This window comes from Penaeus monodon, chromosome 3 (assembly GCF_015228065.2).
Source record: "Penaeus monodon isolate SGIC_2016 chromosome 3, NSTDA_Pmon_1, whole genome shotgun sequence".
Lineage (NCBI taxonomy): Eukaryota > Metazoa > Arthropoda > Malacostraca > Decapoda > Penaeidae > Penaeus > Penaeus monodon.
Genome location: NC_051388.1, coordinates 46,521,623 through 46,532,997, shown reverse-complemented (window position 1 = coordinate 46,532,997; position 11,375 = coordinate 46,521,623).

Here is an 11,375-nt window from a genome sequence, read left to right as displayed (position 1 = left end):
TTTAAATCATAACTAGCACCGTGTCATTTGTAAAAGGTACATTACATATCCTTCGCAATATGGTTTTCTTTCCGAAATTATCTGTCTGCTTTCCTACTCTGGGGAGGAAAGTAAAGACTTGGCAAATTACATAACTGCAAACCACAGACGGACCGACAGGGATTGACAAAAGTTTCAGAGATATTACTATTTACTGTGTGGCTGACGCATCATGTTTCCCTGAAGAGTTCTGATGTTACTTGTGTATCCCTCGTGGAAGTAGGATATGTTTCTAGTGCTGTCCACAGCCGTAACAGTTTCCCTGAATCCTGCGTTTCCCCGCCACCCACTTAGTCCTGGATAGCGCGAGGTGCCCCAAAGCCCTCAGTACGGACTTGATATGTATAACTAGCATGACAAAGACAAAGAACAATGACTAGCATAAGTGAATTAATTGTTAATTCTGCAAGGAGCGTTCCTGGCGACTGCCGAGAAGCAATGACTGGCTTCACAGTCAGGTATCAGCTCCCCTCTTCCCCAGGTGCCAACATGGTTGGTGTTGCCACATCGGGATCCTCGCTAATGAACATGTGAACATGTGATGTTTACAATGGATTCCATAAAAGAACGAAACGAAAGAAACGTAGATGTTAGTGACAATGAAAGTGGATGCAGGTGGGAGAATAGAAAGAGGAACGAGGTGGTAATGGACGATTCAAACAAACAGGAACCCAAACGCTGCCAGTGTGAATTGCAGGGAAAAAAATAACTACAACAGGTCTGCACCACCAGTTTTATCGAAAAATTAAAGTCATGACTACCGCTGTTTCAAGCCACTGTTGAAGGAAGCCAGAGGGAGGCCTAATCAGGCAGGTGAGGTGGAGCAGGTCATGACTAGGGGATACAAGAGGAGACTGATGACTGTCCCAAAGGCTGGGACAAACTTACGAAAGTGATCATCTTCCAATATCTGACCATACTGGAGTGACTTTGTTGGACGATGACAGATTTGTTTAAATGAAGAGGCGTGCGTCCAGGGCGAGGAGTGGAATCAGCCCATGACCTCATAAAAAAGAAAGTGCCTTATTTCAGAGATGAATACTCTTTGGCAAAGGGTGGTGATATGTGGAGCCGTTAGTCATGTGCCTCAAGTGCTGCAGGTGGGGCCACAAATCATGAACTTGTTTCTTACAGAACCTACACCGAATGTTCTGCTGACAACTCCAGAATCTGCTGAGCCAAGATTGAGAGAGAAAAAAAAAAGGAGAAAGAATTGAGCCTTTCTGCTGCAATTGCGCACGCCCACACAATGCCGGATCTCTATCATGCAGGGCAAGACCACAAATTAAGACTAATTCGGTGGTTCCCCATCAAGGAATCGCAGAAAATGAAAATGGGCCGGCCACCACACAGGTAGGGGTGCAGGAGGTGGTGACACCCAAAATGCCTGGCTGCAGGGCCTAATGCGTATGGTGCCATCCCCAAGGCAGCTTGACCATAGGCAAGACAAATGACATGTGCGAGAGAAGGAAGTAAAAGTGGAGTAGTGATGCAGATTTTTCTGGGAAAAATATCCACATTTACCCGGATGCTAATGCAGAGAATGTACATAATTTTAAAAAGTTGGCACAAGTATGGTCACAAACTAAAGAATGGAAAGAAGGGAGCATGCGGCTCTAAATAGAAGCTCCACCAAAATGCAAATGAACAAAAAAATAATGACGGCACTGCAAAAGAATGTCGATTGCAGTATTACCATTATGGGGAAAAATAAGTGTCGAGGAAGAAACAACCCCTTTCACGTCACTTCTGCTGGTGTAAAGATCAGGAAAAAGATAACTTTTTGAAAAAGTGGGAATTAATGCAAGATGAGTGGGCAAACCTCTGAGTGCTGCTAAAATGATACCGACGTAGTTTGTTGCCAAGACACCAGGGACACGAAATGTGACTAAACTTAATGGTTATAGAGCGTATCGTCTTCATTCCAGATATCGAACACGGGGACTTGCATCAAAAGTTCAATTTCCTAATGAAATATGAAGTGTAGAACAGCTCAAAAATTGTGTGAAGCTTCAACAAACTAGCAATAGCAATGGGATGTTATCAATATAATTTTCATACCAAATCACAATTTTGGTAAAAACGAAATGCAACTATAAGACTTGTTTCCGCTAGCGACCCATGCCGACGCACAGCTGACCCACGGAAGAGTACCCCCACGCCACTCACGCCCGGTACCCCGGGCGAGGCTCCTAGCGTCGCGTTACAGCGGACAGCGGTATGACCTGACCTGCGTGAGGCTAGTGACCCGAGCTGACGCCAAGCTGACCCGCGGAAGGATACACCGCACTGAAGGGCGACCGACCTCGACGCCGCGTCCCCATGGATTAGCAGTTCACGCTGTGACTTCGGACCGTAACAACCCTAACAGCTGTCTTCCGCTATGTGTCCATGTTGCCCTCCGTGATATATATATAATTTTGTGACCAAGAATAAAGGTTAAACCGCCACAGACTTTGCTTCAGCCTTTATTGTGAAATCCTCACAAGTGGCCGCAGCATTGGTCTCTTCACCTTTACAGAGAGCCCCCACCCTTTGAAGGAGCAGAAAAGAGAATATAGGAAATCCTCCCAAGCTACTTCCACCGCGTCATACCCTATAATGGTCTCTAATTTGAATGATACTAGAACACCACTATATTATCTGGCAGGTCCAGAGGAAAACTCAGTATCTGTTTCTCAGCTTTATTGAGGGAACAGACACGTAGATTAAAAGGGATCTTGTCGCGGTAGACGTGGCGGAGGCGGCGTCAGCTCCTACGGGTTGGAGGGAAGGTGTTCGCGGTTCAAGGAACGGACTCGGACTGACTCCTTCGGGTATTTCTGGGTCACTTCCCGCCTAGGGCGTGGGGGCACAGCTGTTGCCCTCGGCTACCCCCTCCAGGCGTTTCTCGTTATCGCCGGAGGTGAGGTCATGACCCAGGAGGTCAGCAGCTGCCTAGCCAAACTCCTTGATTAATGGATGAAGTCCTCGCGAATGAGATGTCAGACAAGGGTGGAAATGTGCAGGTGGTTGCAAATGTGGTTAGAACAGGGAAAAACAAGGGTAATAATGCCAAATATAACAGTTCGGGGCGGAATGAACCGCGGCGTGAACCGCCAGTGCGGACGAAGGCAGGAAATAGACGTGCCTCGCCCGCGCCCGCGTACCGCTGCGCTGAGCAATCCCCCCCTCCCCCACCCTCGCGTGTGTATCCGGAGCCTCCCTCTGGAGCGGTGACTGCTCGCAAAAACCCACGACCACATGTGGCTAACTGGGCGCCGAAACCTGGGCAGTGTCGTAGATGTTTAAGGATGCATCGACCGTCTAAGTGCTCTGCTAAGCAGTTCTGTCCGTACTGCAACAAGCAGGGTCACGTGTTTAATGAGTGCACGTGGTTTCCGGACCAGGTGGCGATCACCCTTAAATTCATCGCGAGAATGAACAGGGACGGTGCTTATAGTAAGCGGGTGGTTCATTTTTTAGAGGAAGACATGGCAGGGTTCGAACCGGGAGAAGAAGTGCATTGGTCTCCGGTGTAGTTACGTCGTCTTCTCGGTCTCGTGTCGTTAGTGCTGGTATACCGAACACAGGAACGGGCCCCCCTCTCTTACCTGCTAAACTTAATGGGAAAGTCGCATACTCCTTCATTGATACAGGAAGTTGCGTCAGTCTCGTGAGTGAACGGGTGTTAGAGGAGTTTCAGCTCTCGTCGGAGGTATCGCCAGCCAAGGTTTGTGTTAGAGGTGTGACTGGATCTAAGCTAGGTGTAGCTGGAACTACGTATGTAAGATTGAGGTTTGGAAATATAATTTTTCCTCATTTTCCATAGTTTCCCCGGCCATTTGCTCCTTGGCCATGATTTTCTATATCGTTCTGGTATGGTTCTGCGACCGCAGCAGAATGAGGTGGAAATTAAAGGGTGATGTTTATAAGCTAATTGAGCCGAGTTCCATCTGGAAACACCCAGACCCCTTTCACCTAGCATGCTTGGTTCCGCATCTACCACAAACAGCGACACGTCTCGGTTGTGTCATTCATCATACACGACCACACGCACGGACACATCACTCTCCTCTCCTACTCGTCCTCCCTTGACCCCTCCCCCTACCTCCCCTGTCTCTTCCCTGCAATTACCTCCTCCCCCTATCTCCCCTCCACAACCCGATTCTATCCCCCTCACGTTCCATGACTTCTACGAGTCCTTCTGGGTCTCACTCTATTCATCATGGAATTGTTTCCCCTCAGCATGCTACAGATACCTCACGCACACATCACGCGGCCACATCTCACACATCATCCCGCTCATCAAAGCATCGAATGTGGGTTGACAATGATGGTTTGGTGCACTTAGTGGCGCGGGAGTCTGTAGTAATTCCGCCTTTCCATGACGTTCTGGTTAATGTAACGGCTTCGGTTGGTAAATATGGCACATGCTTGGTCCTCCCTGAGAATTGTCGAGTAAAGGGGACATGTGTTCTTCCCTCTCTGTATACCTTGCGGGAGGGGAGTGCGCAAGTCCATGTGATGAATTTAACACTTGCCCCCTTTGTCTATTAATAGTGGTGTCAGATTAATAGATTGTGAGGTCACGGATCTCCTGATAGCCGAGTTTGAACTGCCTGCGTCAGTTTTTCTCTGGCGCTGTTTCTTCCACGTCCCACGATTCAGCAAAACCCTTTCTCTGCAGCATTAGCAAAAGCTATGCAGGGGCCATTCGCATTTAGCGAGGGTAAGGAGATACTAGGCAAGTTGTTAAATCAATACCCCGACATTTTACCGACCACGGACCGTCCGTTAGGCAGAACGCACATGGTAGAACACTATTACTCTAGAACCTGGACTAAGCCTGTGTATATTCCGGCATACAAGATTCCGCACAGCAGGCGTCAGATTCTAGAGGAGGAAGTGCGCAGTAGCTGCAGCAAGGGCTGATTCAACCTTCGACTAGCCCGTGGTCAGCGCCGATGCTGCTGGTGCCGAAGCGTCAGCATGGTTTTCGTCCTGTTTGCGATTTTCGGCGCCTGAACAAGGTGACCGTTCCGTCACCTTTTCCTATTCCTAACCTTCGTCAGCTCTTGCAAGACATTGGTGGAAAGAGTAAGGTCTTCTCCTCCATTGACCTGGCGAAAGGTTTCCTTCAGGTCCCCCTGGCAGAGGACAGCCGCCCATACACTGCATTCTCGACGCATGTGGGTCACTTTGAGTTCCTGGTGTCACCTATGGGTCTCAGGAATTCACCTCTGACGTTTAGTCGTCTTATGGCTCTCGTCCTGCAGGGTTTAATTAAGGATCAGGTGCTAGTCTATTTAGACGACATTTTGGTTTGTTCACCCCTGGCGCTGGGGCGAGGAGCAGGTCAACGCATTTTCAACATTACAACATTGTCTATCGCACGCTCCCGTTCTTGCATTTCCGAGGTTTGATCTCCCCTTCATTCTCAACACAGACGCGTTGAATGTTGGGCTAGGAGCCGTTTTAATGCAGGAGCACGAAGGGAATCTGCGTCCTATCGGGTTTGCTAGTAGGGTTCTCACTAGTGCAGAGAAAAATTACTCGGTCACCGATAGGGAAATGTTGGCGATTGTATGGGCTCTTAAGTACTTCAGAGATATTATACTGGGGTACAAGGTCATGGTTCACACAGACCACATGCCGCTCACGTCGCTTAATGGTAATGATCTGTATGGTCGTAGGGCATGTTACCAGGATATCCTGGGCGATTTCGATGTGACTTTTGTGTATATTCAGGGCCGCGCAAATGTCGCCGCTGACACGCTGTCACGTGCGCCAATCGAAAACTCGCAATCTTTGAAGCGGGACGACGCTGCTGATTTCCCCCCTTCATTTAGCTTGCCTTCGTCAGCTGTTGTGAATAGTGCTTCACAGGTTCCTCCCTTGGAGCCGCTGAATAAAGACGAGGTATATGCTGCCCAGCGCGCCGACAAAATTTACGGCCAGATCATTCGAGCCTTAGCCAAGGGCACGGCAGTCCCCAAGGTTAAGGGGTTGCCAGTTAAGGAATTTTTTCTTGACGACACGGGACTTATTTCGGAGATCCCAGCCGAAGAGAATTATGGGTCGCAGACGGATCGTTCGAGAAGTCCTGGTGGTGCCGGATATTTTAGTGCCGCGTGTGTTGAAGTATGCTCATGAATACCGTCAGGCAGCACATTGTGGTGTTCATAAGGCAGTGCAGTTGACCCGTAACCGGTTTTATTTTCCGCGGTTAGTAACGAGGGTAGCTAATCACGTCAGGTCTTGCAAGACATGCCCCTTGTACAAGGGTCACACAAGCGATCCCGCGCCTGCACTTAAATTCGATATTCCGGATTTTCCCTGGCAGAAAGTGTCATGTGACACTGTCTGGTTTCACCACATCACGGTCTGGCAACAAACACATTCTAGTGTTTGTGGACAATTTTTCTCGCTACTGCGAGTTGGTGGCGGTTCCGTCAAAGGCTGCGGTGCACGTCACGAAAGCATTTCATGACGTAATTTGTTGCCGTCACGGCTGTCCACAATATTTAAGCTCGGATAACGGTACCGAGTTTGTAAATCAGGTGTTAGCCACTCTCACACAGCAGCTACATGTGACGCAGGTGAACGTTTTGCCGTTCCGTCCACAGGCTAATGGCATTACGGAACGTTTAAATAGATCCATTCTAACCATTTTGCGTCAACTGGTGGACGACAGCAAGGACGATTGGGACGTTCTTCTCCCCACCGTCCAGTCGGCCATCAATTCTACCTATCACTCTTCCCTGGGCGATAGTCCGCACTTTCTTCTCACGGGACAGGACAAGCGGCTGCCTTACGAACTCCTGGAGATGAGGCCGCGTCCCCTCTATGCGGACAATTATGCTGAGTATTTGGTTTCTCGGCAGCAGCGAGCGTTTCAGCAAGCAAAGGCGTTCCTGACCAGGTCTCGTGACAGAATAATTGGAGTACCAGCATAAGAACGCTCGTGCGAAATCTATCGGGGTCGGTTCCTTGGTATTTAAGAAAAATCATGCTCATACTACTATTCGGCCTAAGCTTAGTCCGTTATTTGTGGGTCCTACAGAGTTGTGGCAGTAAAGAACAACAAGGCAGAGTGCAAGTCTGTCGCTGATGGCTCTGTGCAGTGGTTCCATTTTGACGTCCTGAAGCTGGCTGATCAGTATTATGAGTGTCAGGAATCATGATTGTCCTCTCATTAGTCATCCTTGCTTGATACATCATTCTTTTCTCATTTACTTGCACTAGTCCTCGAGAGTTAGCGAGTTCGTCAGGTATATGTGTTACTCCCGTAGGGTTTTGTTTCTATCTCTATACTTAGCTGCGATTGCATGCTATTACCTGCACCGCTCATTCTAGGACGGACCATTATCATCCTATTCATTTTTCTCTGTAACTGGTTTGTGTGATATATTCTTTATGCTGGTCGTGTGAGTGGTGAGTGATATCTGGCTCTCCCTTCCAGGATGCTGTTGTCCATATTCTTTGTGGCACTCCTCATGGGAGGAGACTCGCATCGCCTGCCGCGTAACGTGAAGGACGCACCTGGGGCTGTGGTTGAGGACCTTGGGAAGGTTTTCCCTATAACAAGCCATGTGGAGGTCCGGTTCTCGCTATTGCACTCCCCAACGCGTCCAAGCTCATGCTATACCACAGGGACCAGTTAATTTCTCTTCGTGACAACCTTACCATAGATCCTTCTCTTGATGCACATGACATTCGCCTATTCAATCGTATCTTATCATCGACGATTACAGAGTTGAATTCTTTCGTAGGGCCTCTCACTCCTACAAGTAGGGCCCGGCGAGGATTATTCAATTTTGTTGGCAATTTTGCGCACGTACTTTTCGGAGTTGTGGATGACGACACTCTTACATCCGAGTTCAGGAAGTATAAGGAAAGCTTATCGTCTGTAGTTCAGTTTCGACTCATCTGCTCATGCTGTCAACACGATCGCGCACAATGTTCAGGAATTAGCTACGGATTTTAAGGCTGTGCGAGGTAAGGTCGGTCAGATTGTAGGCACAGTAAACAAAGTTTCTCATCTTACCTCATTAACTTTCTTTTTTTTCATATCAGAGCAGTCAACAAAATTACACAGCGATTGAATAGTTTGGCAACAGCCCTCATTCGTGCGGCGCACGGTGAGGTGTCGCCTGACGTGATTTCGCCTGTTGACATGGGCGCGGTACTTAAGAGGGTATCTTCATTTTCTGTCAAGACTCTTTTCCCTTTAAGACAACGCACTCGGTTTACGCTAAACCTCAGGTCTTTCCTCACTGCCTCTGGGCTGTCTGTTTATTATTCCAGTGCGTCCTTCTACTATCTTTAGGGCGTACCGCGTACACCCCTTCCCACACAAAACAAACAGTTCATATTACATGGTTCACGTGCCTCACACATTTATTCTTAGAGAGCTAGGAGGTCATGCTCTATCTTTCCCTTCCTCTGACTTCTTAGACTCCTGTTTGAAGCCTACCAAGGACACTTTCGTGTGCTTTTCTTCACCTTTACCTTCTCTCTCAGACTCCATCTTGTGCTCGTGCTCTTGTTTCAGGTGGCTTGATCACCTCACTCTGTTCCTTCGAGGAAGTGAGAGATCAACTCTCGCCTTTCATGCTCAGTCTTTCGCAGGCGACACTGATCTATTTCTATCAATCAACGGCCGCCACAATTGCTTGCGAGGAGCTTCAGCCAGATAGGTTATTGCAGGGAACCTTTGTCCTACCTCATCACTGTGGGTTGCGTTCTGTCATTAAAAGTTCCGGCAATCAAGTCCTTCGTCACGGATGTCACTGCAGATCCTATAGCGATTAGGCCGGCGCTCCTAACCTTGCCGACAATCAATGTCACAATCCCGGAGCTGCATCTACGGCACGTTAGTAAGGTTCAGGACGCGGACGTCGGGTTGATGTCAGACTTTCACATAAACTTCATCTATCCTGTTTATGTTACCTTGTTAGGCATGTTGCTCCTCTTAATAGTGTTTGGCGCGTGCTATGCGAAAGCGTATCGGATGCACAAGGAGGAGGATCGCATCGGCAGTAAGGCCATCGAGTGTGCTTCCTCGTGTCCCCCATATCACGGACCTATCCTTGTACAACAGCAATGTCCATAGGCACTGAGTACTTGTATATGTAGTTTGCACTTCTTACTCTATCCTTTTATCGGAACGCTCGAGGTTCAAGTAGATCTTTGCGGATCGCCTTGATCATTCCGGTCTATCAAATAGAAAAAAAGGGAAATAAGACAAAATCATCGGCTTATTGTTTAACGGCTCGTAGTGCTGTAGTACCCCCCCCCCCCCACACCTGTCATATCTTTCTCTCCACCTATCTTGGCCCTTGTGTGCATGGTCTGGTTGCTATTAGCCTGGTCATCGATACCCACACCCCAGGCCCGCGGTCGATGGCGAGGAACCGTGGATAGCCAGGGACTTAGGAATCACCATGTCGGGGACCGTCTACAGAATATGGCGCTACGACGAGGACTTCGCGTATACGGCGCCATGGACGGGACACCGGATGAGGGACAGGAAGGAGGACGCCGCACAGGACGGGAGGTGGATGAGGACGCGCGCCGTGGAAGATGACGTCTACGTTGGGCCGTCAAGCATTTCTCCGGGCGTGCGAGTAGGACAGCCTTGAGGTGGAGCAGTCTATCAGCGCCTCGAGGGCGAGGCGAGGGTAGGTGGCAGAGCAGTGTGACATCTATAAATAGTGAAATCTGCCTGAGCCGGGGTGACATCCATTAATCAAGGAGTTTGGCTAGGCAGCTGCTGACCTCCTGGGTCATGACCTCACCTCCGGCGATAACGAGAAACGCCTGGAGGGGGTAGCCGAGGGCAACAGCTGTGCCCCCACGCCCTAGGCGGAAGTGACCCAGAAATACCCGAAGGAGTCAGTCCGAGTCCGTTCCTTGAACCGCGAACACCTTCTCTCCAACCCGTAGGAGCTGACGCCGCCTCCGCCACGTCTACCGCGACAAGATCCCTTTTAATCTACGTGTCTGTTCCCTCAAAAAGCTGAGAAACAGATACTAAAGTTTTCCTCTGGACCTGCCAGATAATAATTTTGGTGTTCTAGTATCATTCAAATTAGAGACCATTATAGCTGGTGGCAGCGGTGGACCCGAACCCACGCCTCCGAAGAGAATGGTCCCTCAAACCAGTCTCTTCGGAGGCGTGGGTTCGGATCCCCCCGCTGCCACCAGCTATAATGGTCTCTAATTTGAATGATACTAGAACACTATATTATCTGGCAGGTCCAGAGGAAAACTCAGTATCTGTTTCTCAGCTTTATTGAGGAACAGACACGTAGATTAAAAGGGATCTTGTCGCGGTAAGACATGGCGGAGGCGGCGTCGCTCCTACGGGTTGGAGAAGGTGTTCGCGGTTCAAGGAACGGACTCGGACTGACTCCTTCGGGTATTTCTGGGTCACTTCCCGCCTAGGGCGTGGGGGCACAGCTGTTGCCCTCGGCTACCCCCTCCAGGCGTTTCTCGTTATCGCTGGAGGTGAGGTCATGACCCAGGAGGTCAGCAGCTGCCTAGCCAAACTCCTTGATTAATGGATGTCACCCCGGCTCAGGCAGATTTCACTATTTATAGATGTCACATACCCCACATGAAGATCAACAGCTCCTGCAGCCAAGGCCAAGGTATGTGTGTTTGATTCAGTAGTGCTTACTCACTCCCCCCCCTTTCTCTCAGATTGGTTATATGTCTTCGATGACACCCCCTAGCCGACAAAGGTGACCAATGGGGTTTCTTGCCCGTGCATTGACCTAGGCCATGCCCACAGCACTCATGACCTCTGGCCTCAGCCTTGACCCAAGCGGACACTATTCGAGTCACGGGCCCGGTTTGCCCGCGGCCTCCTGGGGGGCCTACTGGGGCTTCGCTACCCCAGTCTCTACTGCACAAGCCGGCCATACCAACCTCGTTCCATGCTACATTACCAAGAATCTCCCATCAATAAATATACGCAACAGACCGTGCGTTTTACAAGTCCCTAACATAATGTAACATCGCCCACCCCATCCACCTGTCGAAAATCCACCTTCTCATTAACTCTCTCCCTATCAACCCCGTCTCTGTACTTCTAATCTGACCCCTCCGCCTCCCTCCGGCCCCCACCCACCCTCCCACGCAAAAATCACCAAGGCTGATTATCACCCTCACCAAACCTTTAATGTGCTAACCAAATTCGATGAAACTTCGATGCCTGTGGATAGTTTCTTAACCCTTGTTTTACAATGTCTTTTTTTCTTCCAACTACAGGTATGCTCCACAGAACCACGAACCTCTTATCCCACATGAAGGGGTGGGAGGACAATGGTGCGAAGTGCTCGATATCG